Source organism: Paramormyrops kingsleyae, chromosome 7 (assembly GCF_048594095.1).
Source record: "Paramormyrops kingsleyae isolate MSU_618 chromosome 7, PKINGS_0.4, whole genome shotgun sequence".
Taxonomy (NCBI): domain Eukaryota; kingdom Metazoa; phylum Chordata; class Actinopteri; order Osteoglossiformes; family Mormyridae; genus Paramormyrops; species Paramormyrops kingsleyae.
The window spans coordinates 5,331,293-5,357,372 of NC_132803.1; the positions used below are offsets into that span (position 1 = coordinate 5,331,293).

The 26,080-nt window shown below is 42.6% G+C and overlaps 1 long non-coding RNA gene across 1 annotated transcript in view; it reads left to right on the forward strand.

Annotated features, from left to right (window-relative positions):
* The first annotated feature begins 13,829 nt into the window (after window positions 1–13,829).
* Window positions 13,830–26,080, forward strand: part of LOC111859849 (uncharacterized) — a 32,742-nt gene continuing 20,491 nt past the window's right edge. The window contains exons 1-2 of the long non-coding RNA XR_002841910.1: window positions 13,830–13,939; window positions 23,820–23,871. This is a non-coding gene — a long non-coding RNA (uncharacterized lncRNA). The remainder of the gene's footprint in view (window positions 13,940–23,819; window positions 23,872–26,080) is intronic.

A 26,080-nucleotide genomic window follows, 5' to 3' on the forward strand; every position in this document is an offset into this window, starting at 1 on the left:
ATGTAGCATTTTATGCTACTCCATATGTTTAATCGAACATATGCTATTTTGATGTCCCTAAAGAATATAAATACACTGAAAAATGACAAAGTAGCAAAGTTGTGCCTCTTCTGATATCCATGGTGGCCAGCTTGGGTTCACTGAAGCCGTAATCAATCACAGCTCAACTAGCTGCTCTTCAAACTTAAACCGGATTTAAATAGTCAATAGTCAGGCTAGTCGAGTACATCAAATTTTTGTTCTTTGTGAGCATTTTCTGTGTCAAAATATAATATTTAAATGAGAGATAATAAATAATTCAAAGCAATCTTTATATGGAGGAGACGTTGGAGAAATTGGATTGAATGAAACCAAAGATGGACGGTGTCTTATTAACACATCCTGTTCTACGCATTATGCTATATGACAGCTCAATAAACTTTACTAACCACACATGAAGTCAAATAGCTTCGTGTATCAGATTATCTCTCAATATCCTTTAGATGATTCCATAGAAATAGAATTTAACAGGTCAATTGCCACCTTAAATCCAATAATACCTGTGTGAAGAAATATTGATTGTAGTACACATCAAAATACCATTTGCACATATTGAGAGAGGTATATAATTAGTTTTCCCTCTTTAGAAAAGGCAACGCATTTTCATTGATTGTTAACAAATATAAACATTGACATATCTTTTGACCAAATCTGTTTCAGTTTGTCTTGATACCGTATTCTGTCACGAATAGTATTAAAAATATATATTATGCCATTTCTAAAGTAACTGTTGAGGGCTATAAAGTAGATTTTCATTGTGTCATTTATTTAGTTTTTCTGACATTGCAGTGTCGATTAATGAATTTTCAGGCTTTGGAAAATGTATGCATGAAGTCATGACCCAGCAGTGAGATTTAAAAATATATATATGTCCACAGGCACATGATTCGTAGTATATTTCCATTCAGTCCAGTGTGGTTTTGAATAGATCCCAGTCTTTCGGTATGTGTGCTGTTACATAGTAATTGTCGTGAGAAGGTCTTCTCTTTTGAAGCAAAGGAGGGCAAAAAGGCCAAGGTCAACATTCCTCCACTCAATGTCTTTGTTCTCCTCTTTTATTTCAAGTTCTAACAAGCAAAATATTCCGATGATATACCGACTTGTCAGAGGGGTCGAACTTTTCTTGTGTACCAGTACGTGTTTGCTTCAACAAGAGCTATCTGTTTTAACAAATAAAAACTGTCTGTGAATTAGCCTGGTCCAAATTTTATTTCCTATGAGAATAATTAGCCTTTTTTGATTTTACTGAAACGTAACTAATGAAGCAATTCAAACAGATGAGCATATCTGACCACTGAAATAATGTATTTGCCGCGCGAGGTAACAGTTTGCCTTCATGTAGTCTTATTACTTCACTTATATGTGTGTGTGTGTGTGTGTGATTGAAAATGTTGAAAACCCAGTGTTATAAATGATCCACGTGGAGAAGGGAAATCTGGGGCCCTTAATTAAGGCTTATCAGCAGGAAATCGCCCCTGTGCCAAAAGGAAAGCCATGCACCCGGGGACAGAATTCAAAACATGCCAACACAGGTTCCTAGAGTTACAGGTTTGAGGTCAGAGCGTACAGTGCCGCTTGCTGAGATAACTTTGCATTACAAATGTAGGTGTCAACATGGTTGAGTTCACAAGAATCTTATTAAAATGGCTAAAATGTCTTTGGAAAGTAAAGTAGAAGCAAGCAGATTAACTTTCACAAAGCATATATAAGCATTATATTATCAATTATGAATTAAATTCAGATTTATGGCTGTTAATATGGTAATTGCTGATTACTTCAACCTTGTTTTCTAAGTTTTACATTTATTTATTTAGCATATGCTTTTATCTAGAATGGCATACAATTAAGGAAGCAGGGTCATTGGAGTAATTAAGGCTGTTTCACAGGGGCCCAGCGGAAAGATCACTACACACCCCCCCCAAAACATGACCCTGACATGACTTAAACAGGCATCCTTCTGAAACAGAGCAGGAATCTCACAGCTGGGGGGGCAGGAAGTGGGGAAAATATAAAGTCTATTACATAATAAAAATAATAAACTGTAAATTGTAAATATTGAATTTATAATAATGAGAAATATAATGATTATTATGTTTAGAGTAAATTTTTATATTAGTATGATAAAAATGTAATTTGTAAAAGAAAAAAAAAATTAACAGGAAGGGCCCCTCAACAAACAGTATGACACACAAAACACTATGTGGCGTCTCCCACCTGCAAACATGATGCAGGGAATCAGGAAGCGATTTGAAATAACAGTGCAGTCCTGAAAAACCACGCTACACGTGGTTCAAGCAGTGAAGACACTTTCACAACCACACCAAATGAGGGAAATACAGGGGACTGGCACAACAACACATCATGGCTGGATATTTGGGGCAGTGAGAGACACAAGGGTTATGTAACATGTTACACAAGCGCAACACAATGTAATCGCTACATTAATGGATGGAACTAACAATATTAAGCTAATACACAAGCAGGCCGGTAGATAATCGGGAATGCAAATTCACACATGATATTTACATAATTTACAATCCGGGCGAAGTTCACCCGATCTGGAGCCGAAAGCACGGTACCAGTACTGTCCCGAGTTATTACACAGACCCTGCCCACCTAAGTCCAGCACAAGTCCCACAGAATCACTAAGAGTGATGTCCCACAAGTGATGTGGGAGACGATGAAGCCTCCCGGTAGGTTTCAGGGAAGTTGAGCTGCTCGGGAGTGGATGATGCTGAAGAGGTTGAGGCCTGTGTGGTCTTTGGGCGATATGCAGCCTGGCGGTCCTGGTGCACCATGACAGTGCGGGTCCCTGGCTCCAGCCAAACCTATACTGTATATCCAGGTGGCCGAAGCACATCACAAGACCCCTGCCAATTACCTCATAGCTTTAGTGATACTCCTTTTCACCAGCAAGGATTGTACATCCAGACTCTAGTCCTCGTCTTCAAGGGAGCTCCCTGACAATGCAAGTTGCAGACCTGCTTCTGCCAAATCCTCACTGCTGCCAGATCCCCCCGGGTTAGCACTTGCACGCTCCCCAGGTAATATCACAAGTCCCATACGTACTGCGGAGTGGATCTCAGCTTGCTCCCGGAAGCTTGCCAAACACTGGCTTGACTGAGGTATGGAGTTTGCAGCCTAACATCAGCAATACCAGTGTGAACTCTGCTGTCCTACAGGACTACCAGAAAATGCTGGTCCAAGTCTCACTGGTGCTTACTGTAGAGAAGGGCAAGATGTGCAGTGAGTGTTCAGCTGAAACGCTCCAAGAGGCCGTCACTCTGCAGGTGCAGTGAAGTCGTACAGGTCTTCTCTATCCCCAGTGGCTGGCAAACCTCCATCAAGACCACAGCCTCAAAGTTCCTTTCCTAGTTGCTATAGAGCTCCTCAAGTGCCCCAAAGCCACTGAAAAACTCATCGACAAGTTTCGCCACAGTCACAGTGGTGCTCTGTTCCAGCACAGTGTATAACTTGGGCCACCCTGCTGTCCTATAACCAGCCTAAAAGCCGTGCCAGGGTGGAATCTGCTGTCTGAAATTAATCTAGATGGTATTAGTTCAAACCCTGGAGCTCAAGAAACTGCTGGGGAGCAATGGTCCTGGATACAGTTGCCCCTCACTGCTGTACCTGTAGATTCGTCCTGGTGAGTGTTAGTCTGGCTGCGGTGGTCTTGTGATGTGTCCAAAGCAGGTGTGACCCTCCCTGAGTTGCCTGTGTTCTAACCACTGGCAGTAGCCACACTCGACTCTATATATAGCCCTTTCACACCAGGGCCAGTCCGTGTGCTGAGCACAAATTCCAACCTGGGCGTTGCATTCACACCAAAAATAACAGCAGTGCGTGGCCGATGTATCAGGGCTGGAGCTCATTTTTCTGGCCCCGAAAGACTGCTGGATCAGAGTTGAGCGTGTGTGATATCAGAAGGTCGCCAGAGCGGAAAGCAAAAGTTTACAAAGCAGTGTGGAGTGAATTGGAGAAGGCAGAAGTAAGAATAATTCGAATAATGGAGCAAGTTTTTTTAAAAATGAACCATAGACCCACTGCACCAGCGTAGGGTCTGACAATGGGTCCAAGGATTCCATCCCGATACCTAATGGCAGGCAAGGTGCCGTTGTCTAGCCTGTAGAGGTCTGTGTGTCCCTCTATGGATTTGCATCCCCAGACCATCACTGACCCACCACCAAACCGGTCATGAGCAATGTCACAGGCAGCATAACATTCTCCACGGCTTCTTCAGACCTTTTCACGTCTGTCACATCTGCTCAGGGTGAACCTGCTCTCATCTGTGAAAAGCACAGGGTGCCAGTGGCAGACCTGCCAATTCTGGTTTTCTATGGCAAATGCCAATCGAGCTCCATGGTGCCAGGCAGTGAGCACAGGGCCCTCTAGAGGATGTCAGACCCTCAGGCCACCCTCATAAAGTCTGTTTCTGATTGTTTATTCAGAGACATTCACACCAGTGGCCTGCTGGAGGTCATTTTGTAGGGCTCTGGCAGTGCTCATCCTATTCCTCCTTGCACATAGGAGCAGACACCAGTTCTGCTGATGGGTTAAGGGCCTTCTACAGCCCTGTCCAGCTCTCCTAGAATAACTGTCTGTCTCCTAGAATCTCCTCCATGCCCTTGAGACTGTGCTGGGAGACACAACAAACCTGGCAATTGGCACGTACTGATGGGCCATCCTGGAGGAGTTGGACTACCTGTGCAACCTCTGTAGGGTCCAGGTATCGCCTCATGCTACCAGTAGTGACATTGACCATAGCCAAATGCAAAACTAGTGAAAAAACAGTCAGAAAAAATGAGGGAAAAATGTTAAACCATAAGACCCCAAGAAATTCACAAACGAGAGGAGGCCATTCGGCCACATCAAGCTCATTTGAGGAGAACTCAACTAATAGCTCAGTTGTTAAATTCTTATCTAGCTCTGATTTAAAGGAACCCAAAGTTTCAGCTTGCTCTACACTAACAGGAAGACTATTCCACACTCTAACTACACGCTGTGTAAAGAAGTGTTTTCTCAAACCCATAGAGGACAGATCACTTCCGAAACAGTACCCCTCCCACAGCAGCACGCACACACTGACGTCATCATTCTACCCTGTCAGCACCAAGTGCAGTGTGAAAGCGAGACGAGCAGCAGCACCGATTCTGGCCAGGGTCTGGTGTGAAAGGGGTAATAGATGCTGCAACAGTGAGTCTGTGTTGTGGTGCAGCCGGTCCTCCCTGTGCTGGATCTCAATCTTAAACGACTGTTTTAGTTTTTCCCAGCCAGTTCTCCACCTGGCCCTCCAGTTCCTTAAAGTTTTGGAGCCAGGTTGACATGGTGTGATCGGTCCAGAGTTGGAACTGGCTCCCAAAGAGGTGAAGAGAAAATGACCAAGTCGTATAACTATTGCCAGCAGCTTGCACCATGTGATACAGTCGTTCCTTTCTGTCCTGCTCAGGCAGCAGCTATAGTACCCAATTACCCTTTCTCCAGTAACCCCCTCTCCCAGTAACCCCCTCTCCCAATAACCCCCTCTCCCTGGGTGTTTGAGATCAGTGTCCAGAACGAAAGAGACAGCAGGGTTGAGTAGAGATGAATGTCACCTGGAGTTGTTTGAACGCTGCCTGCTGCACACAGGTATGGGATGCCCTTGTGTCCCAGCAGGTGAAGGGGGGGCTGCGATGCGCACAACTCTCCTCATGAAGCACTAATAGAAGGTGGGCAGCTCTGTCACAGACTATGGGATGGGCCAGGCCACCACCGCCTTCACCTTCTTGGGGTCCATTGTGATGCCACATTTACAGCAACATAGCTCAGGAACTTCACCAATCACTGGAGGAGGCTGCACTTGGCTGGATTTAACTGTAGGTTGGCGAGGTGGATAGCTAGTAAGACAATCCGGAGGTTAGCTGCTGCATCGTTGTAGTATGCTGCATGATCAAGCAGGTCGAAGCAACAGGTCTCTGGAATTAGATGCTTGGACTTAGTAGGGGCGTTGCAGAACCCAAAGGGAAGAACCCTGAAATGCCACAGGTCTCTCCCCAAGGTGAATGCTGGTTTGTCTTCCACCTGCTAACAGCCGCTACATTGATCTAGTGAACTGAACCAGCATAAACTAGCCAGCATGTTGAGGGTGTTGCTTCTGTAATACACAGCCGGGGGCAGGAGTCCTGTTTTGTAATTGTGTTTAATTTGCGCTAGTCTATACAAAGTTGCCATGAGCTATCCTTCATCTTGGCTAGGACAGCTGGGTCATGAAAGCAGCTAGCATATGATGGTAGACAAGGCTAGGTGCTGTCTTCTCCTCTGCTGCCACAGTGACGTTGTGGACAGGGTAATGGTGGTGGGGGTTATTTTCCAGGTCGAGGAAGGTGTGGTGGTGGACAAGGAGGTCTATCCCCAGGATGCAGTCATCACTGATTTGCAGATGCATATGTCCATGAATGGGTGTGCCCCCCCCCATCACTCTTTGCAGGTTAGAGATGGTGGAGCCATTGTGGATCAGGTAACACATTCCACCAATGATGCAGAGCAGAAGGGGCAAGAAGGAGGTGCACAAGATGACCGACAAGGTAGATGGTGGCAGTGGCCTGAAAGGGTCCAGGAACTCATTTCCCGATGGCTCAGGGATGATCTCACAGCAAAATCACAGTGGCCTTGCTTCCTGCAGCACCAGCAGGAGAACCTTGGAGTTAGGTTTGTTGGGTGTGGGGGTCTTCTTCTTCGTCTGAGGACACGGCAGCCTGTACTGGGGTGTGATGTGGAGCTGCAGTTCAACAGCCAGTACCCCAGCTTCTCTCCTCTGATGGTAGCTGGTCATGTGCTGGTTCTCCCCAAACCTCCGATCTTGAGGAGGGCCGGAAGTCTCCCCCTTCGAATTGGAGAAATTAGAAAATTGATAATGTTTGACTCATTTTTTGAAGAGTTACTGAATTTGTCAGTTTTTTTTCCCAACTTTGATGATTTTCTATTATTTTTTATTTCTGATTTTTTGTGACGTAAATAAAACTAAGTTTTAAAAATGCCATTTTATGAAGGTTTAAGATGCTTTAATAGAACTTTAAATCAAATAAATCTATATTATGTATTGTATTATATTATTAATTATTATTAAGTATATTAACTAAATCTATGAAGTTAAATTAATATTAGAGCCTAATAACTAGTTAGTATTTTGAGTGTTAAATAATAAGCATTAACACTAAAATAAAAACTAAATATAAATATACATATGTATCTCTAAAATAAGACAATATAGTAATGTACTAATGTGATTTTGAAAATTCAGATTGTTTATTATTATTATTTTTCTGTAATCTTTGCTGTTTGTAGTTAACAATAATTAACTTAATTGAAGCTCACTGCTGGTATCTGGTCTGGTTACCACCTCCTGTTACACATCTCTCCCACGGAACTAGTCCACTTGTCCAATCCGCCACTGAACCACCAGTGCAGAGTTACACTTATACTTACACTGATAAAAGACAAAAAGAGCATAAAAACTGTGCAAGTTAAAGTGTTGTTATGTATACTGTCACACTAAGATAAATCAACGTCGCTAAAATCAGCAGCCCAAAATGCGGCTTTGTTTTTCTGTTGTAAAACAGACATGCTGCATGGTTTTAAAAATGACATTAAGCTCAAGCCTTCAAGCTGCATTGGGCATCATTATCCGTTACGCCATGTAAAGTTTCACAGCCGTGAGCTCAGCAAGTGGCGCGAGTGAGGAGCGGCCGTCGGCACGGTAACGGGATACGTGTGGCAGCCACATTATCTGCCACTTACTCACCGTGTCCCAAGCGAGGCTGCCCAAGCTGTGCTTCACGCTGTAATGGATTCCCTTCCCTAAACTCTGCTGCATATTGAGCCGATAAAAATAGGCCGAGAGCTTTGCGATAGGAAAACGTGGATGGATCCAAGCCAAAATATTGCAGAGAAAAAAAGTAAAAAGAGATGAACGAACCCAACAGAAAACCAAGCAAAGTACTAGTTTTCCTAAGTGGTTAAATAACTCGAGGAATGACGCCCTTCCATTATGAACAGGCAGAAGTTAGCCACCTATAAAGGCCATTAACTGCAAATGGCCTGTTTAATAGTGTGACATTTCTAATCTGGGAGCTTGAGAACAAGATTCATCCAAGGTACTGTACACACCTCATCGAAAGGCTGTGGCTAATTACGGAGCAGGCAAGTGCTCCGGTCCTTGCAGGGAACAGGGCGTAGGCCGGGATTCCATCAGCTAAGCTTCGTATTGCTCCACTAGAGTAATTATTTGGTTACTGAGGCAGTCCCACTATTTACGTGTAACTAATTACGATGAATCCTACACATCCCCGGGATGTGTAGGGCCCCCCGGGACACCCTGGTCCCGGCGGGCCCTAGCTGTGCACCCCTAAAATAGTGAGATCCAGGTAACAGACTTATATATAAGCATAGCATGAACTAGCAGGAGTGTGAAGATGTGCTGGCTTGAGCCACCCAGGGCCACGTTTCCCAGAGGCACTGCGGTAATACTGTGATCCTGAGTTAATTGGAGGTCAATGGGACAGACTATTTGTAGTGAGTCAAACCTTTTGGGAGACAGGCCACATAGTTACCAGCTGAGGTAAACTAAATGCTCATAACGTACTGTCCTCATATCAAAGACCTTTTTTTTTAAGTGTGTCTCACCACACTGGGAAGTTCAGAACTGTTTGTGTCATTGAAAATAGATTTCGAGGACAATGTTGAGTAACAGTTGAAAAAGGTAGACTGTTTATATCATTCAGTGTAAAATATGGAATTCGTTACTCAACATTCTGAAGCTTTTGTCCTGAAAGTATGCCACTGGCATTATCAGAGGTGATCTCCAGACAATTCTCAGGGTGAGCAGACAACTGACAACCATTATTGACTTTCATGTCTGTATGAGTCATCTTGAACAATGTAAAAAATTATGTATGAGGAAAGGATATATCATACTGAAAGGAAAGGGAAAGTGACATATCCCCCAAAGGAAACACATGAAATTAAACAGTCAGGGCTGAGTAAAAATGTCCCACTTAGGCTTCGGTTCTCATTCGGATCAACAAAAAGATTTTGAATCAGATGGGCCTGAGTGTCCTACACAGTGAAAATCAAGTGTACCTCTGGACCTTTCAGAGACAGATAAGGTGAACAAGATGATAGCTGCCTTCTGAATGGTCTGCAATCCTCTAGTTGATTAAGAAGCCATCTGTTTCCCCTCTGGACATGTAGAAATATATATCTGGCAGCATAGTAATGTTGTAGCGTATTGGAAATCCTGACCATACAAGACATCTGGCTCACGCAGCCATCTAATTACAACAATAGCTTAGGGGAATATCAATAATTCCATTTCTCACATTTTGGGATTGTAAATAATGGCTTGGATGTCATTTTTGTAATCCTTCGCAAATTACAAAAAATAAACAAATGCAATATCCTTAATTTAATACTTCTATTTATATTGGAAAGTTATGTAGATTATAATGGAAGAATCAGTAAACTTTATTTCAGTTTCTTTCTTATTCATCTAGAGGAAAAACATAGTTTAACTTTACTAAAGTAACTCTGTCATCATAATAATTTCTGTAAATTTCTGGATCTGGAGTCATAAGAAGATCTACACTATAGGGCTAACAGTATGCAGATGCCGGCATGTCTAACATCTCATTCCAAAATCAAGGGATGTAATATGCGGCCATAGAAAACAATGAAGCCACTATATATTTTTAAATAAATCTGAATTTTTAAATCCTGGTTTAATCTGCTGGCAGAAGGTTATGGTGAGCAGCAGGTTGGTTCCAGGTTCAAAATCTCTAAGACAACAGTGCACAAAAATAAGGTGAAGCAGGAGACACTGGGAACGACCAGAAACCAGCCAGGTAAAGGGCGGAAGCGACTTATTAATACCAGAAATGACTGTTAACTTATCTGAAAGTTTCTCATGAAGTCACATCAAGTGACTTTCAAAAGGAATTGGAAACATTAAGTGCAGGTGTGAAGTGGACAGTTCGTATCAGGTCCCTAGAAGCAGGACTGAAGTCCCATAAAGCAGGGAAGAAGCCCTTTATTAATGAGAAACAGGGAAGAAGCCCTTCATTAATGAGAAACAGGGAAGAAGCCCTTTATTAATGAGAAACAGGGAAGAAGCCCTTCATTAATGAGAAACAGGGAAGAAGCCCTTTATTAATGAGAAACAGAGAAGAAGCCCTTCATTAATGAGAAACAGGGAAGATGCCCTTCATTAATGAGAAACAGGGAAGAACCAGGCTGCAGTTTGCAAAAAAATAATCTCAAATGTCCACCCATTAATTGAGAAATGAGTGAAACAAAAAAATTGTGCTGGTCTCTTAATATTTTCCACAGCTGTATATTTGCTCCAACCTTTGTTGCTATAATAGCATGTACTGTTTGGGAAGACAGTCCATAAGATGCTGTATCATTGCTGGTGGGATTTGCTGCCATTCAGGTTGGGTGTTGGGGTTGGGTGTGCAGGTCCCTTTCTATCAGCTTTTGTGTCCTACCACTTCACAGCTGAACAATCTCCCAGACGTCTCCACGTCACAGTCACTTCCCTTGCAGGTGACCAGGGCGGTTCTAATGTGGTGAACTGACATGTTGGAAAGATGGCGTCCAGTGATGAAAAGTCCATTAGTGGAAAGTCACCACTAACCTCTTCTGTGCAACCATTCATTCTAGTACTATTTTATGTTCCTGGATATTGCGTGGCTGTGTGTTTAATTATGCACATCTGTCAGCAATGGATGTGGCCCAATTAGCCAGTTCCTCTAATTAATAGGGGTATCAACATACTTTTGACCATGTAGTGTAGTTGGCATCTTTTAGGGCTGATTTATACTTCTGTGCCAAGCCTGTGCCGTGACTTACACAAGCGGCACTTACAGCAGTTACACAAAAAAATGCTAGGTGATGCAGTTTTGTATGGTGCACTTATTGTCATTCCACCCTTAGAAATATTCAATTGCTGAATCAGTCGAGTCCTGGTTACATTTGTGCTGCTCCAAACTTCCCGTAGAACAATATTGAAAAACATGGCAAGCTGCTACAAAGTCACTTTTTATACCTTTTCCATTCTAAAGTTAGTGTCTCTGCTGCTTTTTAGCTTTTTTTCTTGTGAAGTGCGAATAAAATTAATGGAGGTAAGTGAAATTGTTGCTGTCATCCTGAATATTTTGTATACCTGTTACTACGACGCCTATTGTGGCTTATTTAATGCTAGTATAAATAGCGCTTCAGTTTCAATCAGTAATATAAGTACACTGGGGATGCACACTTTCTTCAGTTCCTTAAAAAAATGAATGCTACAGTACCAAACAGACCAATCACAGCTCTTGTGGTCTGTGCTGCAGTAACATGTAGTTACATATTCGGGGAGGTGCACATCAGGCTATGGTGTGGACTACAGTGTGGGGTCCATGGCTGCACCATACTTACAGCATCGACTCGACGCAGGTGTAATAATCAGCCTTTAGTGCTCTTATTTCAAGGTGACCAGCGATGCTTTAAGTTGAGTGGAGCATGGAGCAGAGTGGAGACTAAGTGGATTATCTCAAAGGCAGTGCAGAAATGTTGATCTCTTAAATGCAAGCCTTCTATGAGATTTTCAAAGATGATTTCTCAAAGAAACAGATGTGCATTGAAATATTCTGATTTTCATTTAGAAAACATGAATAATAAATGACTACAATACATAAGGAAACTATAAAGAATGACAGACCACGTATTCCCCGGAAAGCCCCGTCACCCCCCAATCTAATCCCTACACCCACCACACCCCCCAGGCTCGACCATTTCTAGAATTACTGGATGAATAAAATGGGAATATAAAAGCCAATAAATGTGTTTTTACCTGAGTGGTCCTAGTTGTGGCATATAACTCACCTACACCTATTCATCTATCATGCATTCCACTTACATGCCAATCTGTGCAGTCTTTTCCAAGTCTGTTGATTTGTCATTTGCAAAATGACCAATATGACATAACAGCGTAAGAATTGTGACAGACACACCAGTGCACCGGTGAGACACTGTATATGTCGGCAGTTGAACAAAACTGTTTGCACAATTTAGTTTGACTGGCCCACAAAATATTAAATTGAGCTCACAAAATCCCTAAACGTTTACGTTTACGTTTTTTGTGCTCTCAATTTGCTATTTCAAGCACTCAAATACATTTTTTACTTAAACATTTTACTTATTTGTGTTCTTGGTTAATGAAAATGTGCTAACAAACAAAGCTTCAACCAATTCAGTGATGGAAATTAGGGGTTACGGTTATCTAATTCTTCAAATGTAGTCACTATTTGCATATTTCTGTATCGGGTAAGGGGCAGAGTATGGCTCAGCAGGCTAAGCCTTTGTGCCTGTGATTATAAGGTCACCAGTTCAAGTCCAGCCTTGGCTGAACAGTCATGTCTGTGGGCCCTTGAACAAGACCCCTCACCCCCAGGTCCATGGGCACCCCTGTAGGTGGGCACTCTTCACTGCCAAGCTTGGTCTCACCTACATGTGAGTCATGGAGAGCCAGATGGAGTAGGCAAAAAGAGAATTTCCCCACAGGGATCAAAAGTCATCATTATTATAATTTTTTTTTATATAAATTTTAATGAGTAAGCCACACACAGCTTTACATTACTGTTTTGCTCTTCATTACATTGCAACATAATTATACAACAAAAGACAGAACATCGTTACAGCAGGAAAGCGCATCTATAGTTTCTTTTCTTGTCAGTTTTCACCCTCGTCATGTCCCCTCGATGCCTGCCTCTGACGACCCAAGAATTAAACCGCATTAATCAGCCTTTTTGTTATCTCGTGGTTTTTCCTCACCATGCCGTTGTGCTTGGCTAACTGGAGAGGCATGCATTTGTCAGTCAAACTATCAATCCTCACTAATGTTGCCAAGAAATAAGGGAAGCCAACAACCACCTCCCTAGATCCACAGCAATAAAATGTGCTGCAATCTCGCATCCGGAAAATGCAAGACAAATTGCAACCCATATTGGTTCAAAGTGGGAAAACACATTTTATTTTTCAATATGGGCCGGGTGATTGTTGAAAATACGCGACAGGTACAAACTTAACATTTCCCATAAGACTTAATTGCATGACTACATTGACACGTATAATAAAATAACTGACACAGTAAATAATAAAATAATTGAACAGTAAATAAATATTCTTATTTACAGAATACACTAGGAATGCGCATCTCCATCATTGCGGAGATATAAATCTCGATGCATTACCAATGATCCAGTACATTACAAATACATATGAAACAACTACTATTGTGATAAGACACGATTCACCCCTATTGCGATGCAGTGTGATTTTACCCAATATGATACGATGTGATGAACGCCGGTATCCAGCTCGCATGAGACTTGGCCAAGGGACTTGCGGAGAACTGGAGATGTTTGAACTTGAGAAACAGTTTAGAGAGGGGGGATTAATCTAAATATTAAATTACAGTACTGGTCATATTTCTAAATAGTAACGGCATAGTGCCTCTACTAATAAATAAATGAAGAGCTCTTTTCCAAAACGCGATAAACGCCAAATTTAGAAAAAATGAGTTGGTCATGCCATTTTGCTGTGCACTGAACCTATTCACTGCTCCACCAACATTTCATGCCAAACCGCTATATTTCCTTGTTTAAGATGTACAGCAAGATGCCGTTTCTTTACAAACCGCAATAAGCGCCGTACCTATTTTTTGTATGTACTCTCAACCAATCAGAATTCGGTGAGCGTGCGACTTAATCGAACTTGGCGGCGGTCTGAGGCGATAGTTTTGTTGCGATCTTGTTTAGTGTCCTCTTCAAAATGAGTGCTTTAAACCCTTTTGACGGCATCGATGAGCCAGTGAGACCTACAGCTGGAGGTAGGTTCACACATAACACACATAAACAATCAACTTTTTGGAAATAAATGGATGGATTTATTATAGCATTTTGGAAAAGAATGGATGGATTTATAGTGTTTTGAAAAAAATAATAAACTTTGAATTTATAATCAACAATACTGTTGTTTGATTTAACAATCATTGTTCAACATGTTCAGACTAAGCCAACAAACCATTTTAACAGGATAAATTAAATATTAACAAAATCTATGGGTCTAGGTAAAAAATGTAATTTTCCTGAAAACTATCATAAGGGATTTATGCCGTTTTGGAAAAGAGCTCTTCAAATATCAATGTAACCCTGGCAATGCACTGCTTCCCAACTGATAACTCTGCACTCTGTGTTGTATTATGGTATGTTGGTGATGTCATGTGGTGTGGTGAGGGAGGTGCAGGCCAGGCCCAGGATCCTCCCGTTGTGTGACTCTGTGTTGTGTTTTTGTATGTTGGTGATGTCATGTGGTGTGGTGAGGGAGGTGCAGGCCAGGCCCAGGACCCTCCCTTTCTGTGACTCTGTGTTGTGGTTTTGTATGTTGGTGATGTCATGTGGCGTGGTGAGGGAGGTGCAGGCCAGGCCCAGGATCCTCCCCTTGTGCGACTCTGTGTTGTGTTTTTGTATGTTGGTGATGTCATGTGGTGTGGTGAGGGAGGTGCAGACCAGGCCCAGGACCCTTCCCTTCTGTGACTCTGCGTTGTGTTTTGGTATGCTGGTGATGTCATGTGGCATGGTGAGGGAGGTGCAGGCCAGGCCCAGAATCCTCCTGTTATGTGACTCTGTATTGTGTTTTGGCATGTTGGTGATGTCATATGGCGTGGTGAGGGAGGTGCAGACCAGGCCCAGGACCCTCCCATTGTGCGACTCTGTGTTGTGTTTTGGCATGTTGGTGATGTCATGTGGTGTGGTGAGGGAGGTGCAGACCAGGCCCAGGACCCTCCCATTGTGCGACTCTGTGTTGTGTTTTGGCATGTTGGTGATGTCATGTGGTGTGGTGAGGGAGGTGCTGGCCCAGGTGCAGCACAGCAGCAGTAACCACGGTGACAGTCTGACTTCAGGTGTTCTGACCTGGCAGGGAGTGCAATATGATGGGAGAGGTGGGTGATGATGAATACAGTCTGGAGGTGGATCTGACATAAACAAAACTTGCTTGTAGGCCTATATCTTAAAAATACTTTTTAAAGTAGCAAAGCTAACAAACAAAAAATAAACAAACTTTGCTCTGTATTACAAATTCTGCGTTACTTTCCCATGAACACAAGAATGAGTTTGCAGTTCTTCTCCCTTTACTGACAGCTTGCGTTTGTGCCTAACAGTTTGCAATAGTAACAAATTAAACTTTTCAATGTACCTAAAAGATGGGCAAATACAACAAAATTATAACAAGTAATATTTAGCCAGTTACTGTCTTAGTTATACGCCCCAAAAGAACTTGACGCTAATTAACTTTGGCACGGTGGCGCAGTCACCTCACACCTCTGGGACCTGGGTTCGAGTCTCTGCTAGAGTTCCATGTGTGGCGTTTACGTGTTCTCCCTGTGTCATTGTGGGGTTTCCTTTGGGTATTCTTGTTTCCCCCCCCACCCCACACCCCCACAGTTCAAAAACATGCAGAGGCTACCTCGAGTTGCCAAATTGCCCATAGGTGTACGTGTGTGTGTGAGTGAATGGTGTTCACTGATGCTCTCTGATGGGTTGGTGCCCCATCCTGGTCTTTCACCTGTTCTTTCAGGTGCCACCGGTAACTATGGCTACGTGCAAGGTTGCCCGCTCTCACGCATTTGGCATGACATTCACATGCAAGAAATCTTATGGCAAATCTATATTTTTCCATTATATGCCTAAGCTTAGCTGCATCAAAGGTGTTGGGGTAGTTTGCAAACCATATAGATTATTTACAAGGGAATAAGACTGTTCCATACATGTAAATGCGTGTGCAGACTTGTCTCGAATTGAAAATCTTATGCCAGCCAGTTGACCAAATTTGGAAACACTGTAAGTGACACAATATCACAAACTGTCTCTCACCAGACCCTCTCCAGACTGCTACAGATAACATTTGCCAAGTGGGGAGCTAGAGACGGAAAACTATATAAACTAGACTCTAGAATATTCCTGGAAAGTTTGCAAAAAGCCCCATAGAATATGTTTATATGGCAGATGGCTGTGCTCACAAGATCGCACTTGCCCTTTTCCCCTTTTGCCCTTGTCCTTCTTGCCCTCGTCAATCATACATTACATACTGCTTTTTTTTCTGGGGGATAAGCAGTGTTAAATTAGAGTTCATATCAATTAGTTGATAGTTTAGGTTACAGCAAGTTATGCGAAGCTATTATATGAATGTGCCTTACTGAATGAATTTAGGTCGACATCATGAAATATTATGGGAAAGAAGCATGTAATTTATGGCTAATTGTCACCATATATAAAAATAAAAATTAATGAGAAATGCTTAATATTAATACTATTACAAGCCAACATCAAATACACTTGTTTTTATATCCAAATTTGGCTTTGAAATGTTTCTATGGACATTATTACTGATACCGTCCCCGTCATAAGCAGTTCATCATTATTTTTTATTTATGGCATTATGCAAAACATTAGTTAGCCTAATCTAGCCCATTAGGCGTAATATGAAAGAAACCCAAGCGTTAACACGGCCGGAGTAGCCTAGCTTATGTTTGTATTTAAAATGTTTCATGCAATTACCTTTACTGCAAACGCTATCGCAGGTCGCAGTTTTGGAAAGTCTTTTACAGATAATGATCAGTTTATCTTACTGAATGACGTGCTGCCTGCACGCCCTCTCTCACGCGCACGCGATGTGAATCCTACCTGCTTTCGGTGAAACCTGCACGAAGCTGGCATCCCCTTATGTTCCAGATATTAACAAAACTGGTCTCAGTCGTTTGTGCTGATTTGTGCTGCTGAAATTGTCGTTTGTGCTGCTTTAATTTCTGAGACATAGGCGTTTATTAATACATGGTCACGTGACAACAGCGTGAAGCCCCCCCCATTTGTGTCCAATTTCGGGGAAACCGATCGCAGTCATTTGTGTTGCATTTGTGCCGGTATGCACGTATAGGTGACTTCTATCTGGAGGATTAAAGGTCATGCCCACCAGGGGGCAGTGCAAGAAAACCATCTTGGTCAGCTCCTTTTTTTCTGGTCTCGCTTGTTTCGTATGAGTTTGTGACATGAAATGATGTACATTCCCTGCCTCCACAGCAATCAATAAAAAAAAAATAAAAAATTTGTTCACCATTTGAACATCACCACTGAGTAGTTTGACAATCGGCACGTTGCTGAGTTTGGCTGGTCTCATAAGACCTGAAACTCACCAACTGATTCTGCCACAAGTCTATTCAAGAGTTAAGAGTTAAAAGAAGCAGTTAGTAAATGTGCCTATGCCAAGAGCCATCGGGAACAGTGTTTGCTGATGATTTAGACGTGCATAATATAAACTGAAGCCTAAAGGTCACATACTCAGGATGTTAATAAACAAAACATATGGTTTATGCTTGTTGCTTTGGTATTGTTTTTATCCTTCAATTAAAGCATTTTTACATGATATACACTCACCTAAAGGATTATTAGGAACACCATACTAATACGGTGTTTGACCCCCTTTCGCCTTCAGAACTGCCTTAATTCTACGTGGCATTGATTCAACAAGGTGCTGAAAGCATTCTTTAGAAATGTTGGCCCATATCGATAGGATAGCATCTTGCAGTTGATGGAGATTTGTGGGATGCACATCCAGGGCACGAAGCTCCCGTTCCACCACATCCCAAAGATGCTCTATTGGGTTGAGATCTGGTGACTGTGGGGGCCATTTTAGTACAGTGAACTCATTGTCATGTTCAAGAAACCAATTTGAAATGATTCGAGCTTTGTGACATGGTGCATTATCCTGCTGGAAGTAGCCATCAGAGGATGGGTACATGGTGGTCATAAAGGGATGGACATGGTCAGAAACAATGCTCAGGTAGGCCGTGGCATTTAAACGATGCCCAATTGGCACTAAGGGGCCTAAAGTGTGCCAAGAAAACATCCCCACACCATTACACCACCACCACCAGCCTGCACAGTGGTAACAAGGTATGATGGATCCATGTTCTCATTCTGTTTACGCCAAATTCTGACTCTACCATTTGAATGTCTCAACAGAAATCGAGACTCATCAGACCAGGCAACATTTTTCCAGTCCAATTTTGGTGAGCTCGTGCAAATTGTAGCCTCTTTTTCCTATTTGTAGTGGAGATTAGTGGTACACGGTGGGGTCTTCTGCTGTTGTAGCCCATCCGCCTCAAGGTTGTGCGTCTTGTGGCTTCACAAATGCTTTGCTGCATACCTCGATTGTAACGAGTGGTTATTTCAGTCAAAGTTGCTCTTCTATCAGCTTGAATCAGTCGGCCCATTCTCCTCTGACCTCTAGCATCAACAAGGCATTTTCGCCCACAGGACTGCCGCATACTGGATGTTTTTCCCTTTGCACACCATTCTTTGTAAACCCTAGAAATGGTTGTGCGTGAAAATCCCAGTAACTGAGCAGATTGTGAAATACTCAGACCGGCCCGTCTGGCACCAACAACCATGCCACGCTCAAAATTGCTTAAATCACCTTTCTTTCCCATTCTGACATTCAGTTTGGAGTTCAGGAGATTGTCTTGACCAGAATCACACCCCTAAATGCATTGAAGCAACTGCCATGTGATTGGTTGATTAGATAATTGCATTAATGAGAAATTGAACAGGTGTTCCTAATAATCCTTTAGGTGAGTGTATATGTTTGAAAATTTATATGTCATATAAAAAATGCTTTAATTGAAGGTACCTGAGATTTTATCAGGTTTTTGAAGGCTGACTGCTCATTTATATTTAGACCACTAAAGCTTGCTCATGAGATTGTTTTTCATTTTAATTTTGACTCCGAGATGCTACCCAAAATTATTGCATTTAATTATGAGTATTACACAGAGAATAACAAAAAAATGAATAGCAACCAAATGCAAAATGTGTTAATCTTCAATATCAGATGGATAAGGTACTATATACAACTTTGTTAGGCAGTTGAAGCTGCACAAAAACAGGCTAATCACTAAAAGTAATGTTTCAACCAAACAGTAATGTCAATTAGCTGTGGCCATTTATCATCTAACCTTATACATGATTTTATTTTATTTTAAATTTAAAACTTTACTGTTAAACTCAATGACTTTATTTGTATACATAGACTATATATTTAGACATAACGAGGCAGTAATATGGCTTTATAAATTGTCTATATAGATAAGTTTGATGTTTGATTTGCAATTTTCAATAACGTAAATAGACTGACAGAGATGGGAATTACAGTCAAATGACACACAACTTGACTCGAGAAAATGTAATGACTTATGACAAAAATGATGGAAAGACTTTGTGACTTAACTTGGACTTGGGCTGTATGGACTTGAGACTTGACTCGGACTTGGGCTGTATGGACTTGCCATGGAGTGATTCGTTCCCATCTCCGGTGAGAACAGGAAGCCCTGAGTTATCAAAAGGATTTCCCAGATTGGATCTCAGAGGCTATAAATCCATGCATCCCTTTTCCAATACGGTGCCAGGGTGAGCCTTGACCCTATTCCAGTAGCCATATGGCACAAGTCAAAGGTACAGCCTGGACAGGATGTTAGTCCATTGCAAGACGCACGCAACCATGCCTGGGGGTATTTTGGAGATTTCGATTAGCCTAACTGTGCAATTTGGCAGTGCAGGAGGAAACCTGCACGACTCAGGAAGAAAATGCAAACTTCGCAAACACAGGGCAAAACACTAAGCCTCACTGCTCTTAACTGGGTTTACCAAATTGCCCATGGGTGTGCATATGACTGAATGGTGTGTGAATGTGCCCTGAAATGGGCGCTCCTTCCTGGGTGGTCCCTGCCTTGCGCCCTTAGCCTCCGGGATAGACTCTGACCCCCCGCAACCCTGAATAGGACCGAAATGGATGGATGGATGGACGGACGGACTTTGAACATCATCTTACCTTAGGAACAGCAGTGTCTTAAGTCGTCGACGGAGCACATGTGGAAATCTCTGGCTGCTGCATCTGTGTCACTCTTCTTCAGAATGATTTACAGAGTGCCCCCCCCCCCACCCAATACTGTGTGATACTCTAAATTAGGACCCTTGCCAAACATTGACAGATTAAGCAGTTCCATTTATTAAAATGCATAGGTGGAATTGGGCACATTTAACTGGGGTCCCCTGGGACCCCAACACATTTGTGTTTTTAAAATGCACTAATCAAAGCAGAAATAGAAAACAATGATGTGACATCATTAGGAACAAATTGATTGACAAAGTCAAAAAAAAAGCACCTGTGAAACATGGGGGCCCCCTGTTGGTAGGATGAGGCTTAACCTCAGCATAATTTTGGACTTTGGGGGGAACTGGAAACTTCACACGGAGCCCTGGTGGAGACTTGAACCCTGGTCCCAGAGGTGTGACGTGGCTGTGCTAACTTGTCAGGTTTTATCGTATAAATACAACACAAATAATGTTTACTTGAAATTAATGAAAAGCGAGTGATGCCCAAATCAAAGGATGGTCAATAAGCTTTTAATTAATAATGTGGATTGTACTTGGGATGAAAGCTGCAAGTTTTAAAGAAAAGTATAGATTTTCATTTTACAAAATATGCAAATTAGTTGCAGTAATAATAAGAAGAAGAACAATAATAATCTTTTTTCTTTAGATGACATTAATTACATAACTAATAATGCTTTGAGGAGAAATAAGTTTTGCTATTAACATTATTTTGCTGTTATTATTACAGTGATTCCAGGGACAGCAGTCTGTAGGATGAGGGTTAGGGTAGTTTCATCTCTTCAAGTAGAATGTTCAGACGTCTCTAACAAATTTACTTACAAAGAATTATTCATTAATGTGAGCATAATGACAGCTTTTATCTTTAAAACTCTTCCTACAGATGATAGGTCAGGTGATGTTATCATCACTAGCACCAGCCCATTTACACAGACACATCTGAATAATTCATTCTGTAACTAAAGGGATTGAAAATATTTGGTGCATTTAAATTTCCCCAGAGCAAAACATTTGTTTGGGAGTGAAAAAAGTAGGTTAGTTGAGGAACTGCTCTCACTTCATGCTTCCTTTACAAATATAATCATTATGCAGAAAATTTGCATGTTACACAATGTACGCAAGGAATAAGCTGATTAGAAGGTCTTAAATGGTAGAAATCAAAGATGAAAGGTGGAGTGTTTTATTCACTGCCATGAGAATTATGGCTGAGAGCTGGTGGAGTGCGTAGCCGCTACTGCAGGCTGGGGGTGCAGGACTGCGAGTTTCAAAAATGGAGTACTTCGTTAAAGAACCGGCACCAAGCAAAATGGGGTCATGTCTCCTTTAAACGGTGAGAAAAAAGCTGTAAGAAAGTAAGCTAGGGGGCAGAGATACACCCCCACAAACACACCTGCCTCATCTTAAGTTGACCTTTTTTTGTTCTAAAGGAGGAAATTATTCCAGTCTAAAGTTCGCTGGCTTTTTGTGGCAGTTAGCTTGTGATCAGGCCACCAAAACTCAGTCCTATTTTTCCTCCTGTTTCACAACAGAACATCATTTGCTTAATGCAACAACTCAAGGCACTAGTGCCTCGGTCTGCTATAAACAGTCATATAACTCATGGTTGCCGGTTGCCGTTATTTGGCAATAAATACGGGAACCATAGCAGTTAGTCAAGTGGACGACAAGCCGGCAGCCTCCAGAAATTGGTTCCGTGGAGAAGGAAATACAAACAGTGGCTTATAAAAAATTCAGCACATGTCCTATCGTTACTATCATGATGGTAAAGATGCTCAGTCTCCTGTGCACACAGTATACAGGTAAAAAAAAGAATGTACAGAGCTTAACGCACAGCTAACAAAGACAAACGTGCTAAAAGCATAGCAAACTGATTTTAGATGTACCATATCACTTATGTTCCTTCAAAGCACGTTACTAAAACTTAAGACTGGCATCACTGAACTTACGCATTGTGTCCCTATAAACGTGTGGTGTGGGAAAAAATGCTAATGCTTAAAGTCACGGGCGACTAAACGAGCGGGCCTTCCTGTGGCACTTCGTTTATTGTGAGCGCAGAAGCATGCCTCACCTTCGCTGGCTTTCCGAGACGCCGTATCTGCCAGAGGCGTCTACGGTGACTTTGAATGGGGTGTAATTGATGGCGCGCATTTGGCAGTTGCCTTAACGACGGAGGCTCTGCAAATTGCCCCCGCGTGTCGCACGGCGGGTGATGTCAGACGGGGTGAAAGAATGGAGGCAGCCGGGGGAAAGAGTGTTGACAGCAGGGGCGATGGGGGTGCGAGGGGCAGGGGGGGGGGGGGGGTGACGAGCAGCTAGGTCAGTGTGCGTAGATACCCAGCATTCCAAGCAGAGTGGGCAACGGGAATCCAAAGTGAGCAGGAGGCTGAAATCGCATAACCGGGGTGCCCTTCAGACGCACCCTTGACAAATGGATTCATGGATTCGCAGCAACAGCGCGCCTGGAGAACCATCCATCTCCAAAACCACGGCTCCCAGGTTTAGCCATGATGGCCGGAGCGTTTTCCAGAAACATCCACTTATTCAATTCAAACACGTGATCAATGCAGCTCCTGCATCCTCAGAAAGAGCAATTCTAGTAATACAATGCATTAAGTTGCATAATGTACCCAGATGATCTGAGTGACACAGACAAGGTTACCCATCATCCACAGCTCCACAGGCTGCGAGCTACCACAGTCATTTTCTGCTTCATAAAATCAGCGTGAAATGAAGAATTTCCTAGTTGGAGGTTTCACATCTTTGCATTGCCATAACCTTCCTGCCGCGATACCACGGTATAACCCAGCCAGCCTGCCTACAGTGGTCATGTGGTTTTTGTACATATATCAACCACACATGCACATTTTATATGTCAACCGGACTGTACAGTATGTGACCATTGTCATGTCTTCACTGTGCATCTACTGTATGTACAGAGCCACTAACAGCCAAAGACAAATTTCCTGTGTGTGTGTGTGTGTCTGTGTGTGTGTGTGTGTGTGTGTGTGTGTGTGAACATACGTGGCCAATAAACCTGATTCTGATTCTGATTTTGATTTCTCCCTTCTTTTCCCATTATAGTTAGTGTGACAGTGCTGTGCTTCTTGTATAAATATTTGGGAAATATTAAATATATAGAAAGGCAGCTTTTGCATCTTTTTAAAAAAGAAACATCGCGTCTAATAAGTGTACTAGGATGGAGTGCTTATTCTTCAGCACATTACGATATAATTTGTGAAATGCAGGAATACTATACCGTCCCATTATCCTTAGACACGCCTATGTGTGTTTGTCTGAGATTCATGCACAGTTCACAGTCCACAGCAAGGTGTTTCACGGCTTTAGGGAACAATGAAATGCGAACGGAAACACGAAATTCTGCTATGTTTTCATTTCCACTCACCGTCAGAGATGGTCAGAGAAGGTTTGCACAGCAAAGGAAGCAAACAAGGACAGAGAATTAAATTAATGTTCTCCGTGCTCCTTTGGAACTCTCCAAGCTGTCCTCTGTCAGTTAGGGTCAGCAGCACTAATAAATCAAGTGGAGCATGAAAACACTGCGAAATATATAAAGTAATGAATGCTGTAAGCATGCAATAAGAAACTGTACGACTGTATATATCTGTGCCAGGAATGTATTTGCGAGTTGCATTGCCCGAATATAGCCCAAGGGGTAAAAGAGCCTCATTTCAAGCCGGCAATAAATCACTTTCTTTTAGCTTTCAAGAAGTGCGTCTAAATGATGGTTTCTGTCAATTTTCGCAGTGTCACGGAAGGAGACATTCCATTCTTTTCTGCCTGAAACTGCAACAAAGTTGTAAGTATCTTACAAACAGCTGCTTCCATAACTGTATAGAATAAGAGGTGAACTGAAACGTCAAGGAAGAGCCAGCTCACTCAGCTTCATTGAGGAAAAAAAAATCAGCCAGTTCTATTCTCCGTCCATTTTCTGTGCCCGCTTGTCCTGTGCAGGGTCGTGGGGGTCTGGAGCTGATCCCAGAAGCTACGGGCGCAAGGCAGGGAATAACCTAGGATGGGGCACCAACCCATCGCAGGGCACGATCACACACCATTCAAATCAGCGTGTTTTCCGATTTCTTCTTCTCAGTGCTGTCAATCCTATTGCGTCCCAACTCATTTAACTGACCTTCTCTATAGATGTCTGCCTTCATGCTGTCTTAGGAATATTAATCAGGTATTCACAGGACGTTGCTACTTCATCTTAATCCTCTTTCAAAGTGTCACCCTGTGTTAGTGGCTGTGTTTTAGGCAGCTCTTTCCATGATGTTGTATTTATGACACTTCTAGCCTCATGACCCAAGTTTGCACTTGAACTTGACAAGCGTTTATACTTTTAAAGAGACAGCGCAGAATAAATCTTTATCAGCAAAGCTTAAGCAAACCTGTGACCAAATCAAACCAGCGCAGGATAAAAGACTGGAAGATGGCGTGAAATCCTTTTACCGCTTTGGCACAAACAGCTTTGTGATGCTCCAGCATGGTTTAAAATTTTAATCCAGTGAAGGAAACTATTAGGTCAAACTGCTTTCATCAGTATCCCTGAAAAATTCTCCGGCAACAAAGGGTACAAACAACAAATAATCTTCTCACTGCAGACAAATGACCTTTCTAAACTATGAAATTATGCCATTTTTGAATTTTAAATTGCTCAGTCACTCATAAATCAGGAATGCAGCCAGATGCTTTGAAATGCCTAGAAATTAGGAGAAAAAAACACACACTTTCTGTACCTGATAGTACAGAATACTTGAGTGAATTGTTACTCTAGTATTTCTGTTGTAACCTATAGCATAATTTATGTAGAACACAGTGACTAAAGAGGCAAATTCTATTCTGTATGCAGAGTATTTACAGGTGTGATGACATGATATAAGCGCACAGATACCACCTGGACATTATCCTTTGCGGAAATGATATGTACACGTGGGCTTATGCTTGTGTGTTTCTATGTATGCAAATATAGATGCTCCGTCTTCTGTAATAAAGGTCAAGGGAGTAAGGAGTGGAATTGACTTGCAAATGCTCCTGCGGCGTATCGGTGTGCAGACAGCTTGCGGTGTTAACGTCCAAGCTGCCGTCATGCAAATCGACTCTGTCAATGTATTGAAAACTTAAGCAAACAGTGTTCCCGGCCGCTCGGGGAATGTTTTCATCTGGTGCCAGGACCGCTCTGGCCGGCAGTGGGGATGGGTGTCCAGAGCGATACGTTAAAAAGCAAAAAAAAAAAAGCGCACTCTTTCTTATCCATGCGGAGCGCACATTCGGGGGTAAACAGTACGAGGTCTTGCTCGGATGCGTCTCAGTGTTTGGCGTATGTATAGGAGTAGGGATGAATCAAAATTGGTCATGAAACTGCATTGCACGGGTGATGCTTCTGGGGTTGGGGGGGTTGGGGGCCTGCAACGCCCTGCGGATGCAGCTGGAGCGAAGTGCCAGGAAAGAGATCCTGTGACAGAGTGCAGAGCCGGGCCAGCAGCCATGAAAAATGCATGAGCCGCCCCCGAGTGACTTCCAAGTGATGTCAGGGTGGACATGGCCCACCAGCTTCCCGGGAGCCCCCACCCCAACCCCACCCCCCTGCCAGTTACCGGCAGAGAGCAACAAAAGTATTTTCATATCCGGCCCTCATGAATTATTTACAAGCAGAGAGGGAGGCGTTTAAGGTCCCCCTGGGCTTGACTTTGGTCATTGTCCTCGACGGCTGTGTCTCGGAGGGCAAAAACATGAAAGTGCGATCTTAGCGCCACTCACTGTGTCCTTTCATCTGCGGCTACAGGGACGGATATTCCGTAATAACGTCCCCAGTTTCAAAGTAAATAGCCACAGATCTCATGTGAGATTGCGACGGGCCGTACCTCATTGATCTTTGTGCCCTGTATCTCTATCTGATTTCACTGGCTTCCTTTTCTCAGTCTAGTTACAAGCAGTACTATAGGAATTTTCCGAAATTATATAAAAATAAAAATATATCATATTTTAATAGAAAGCTATATTAGAGGCACCTT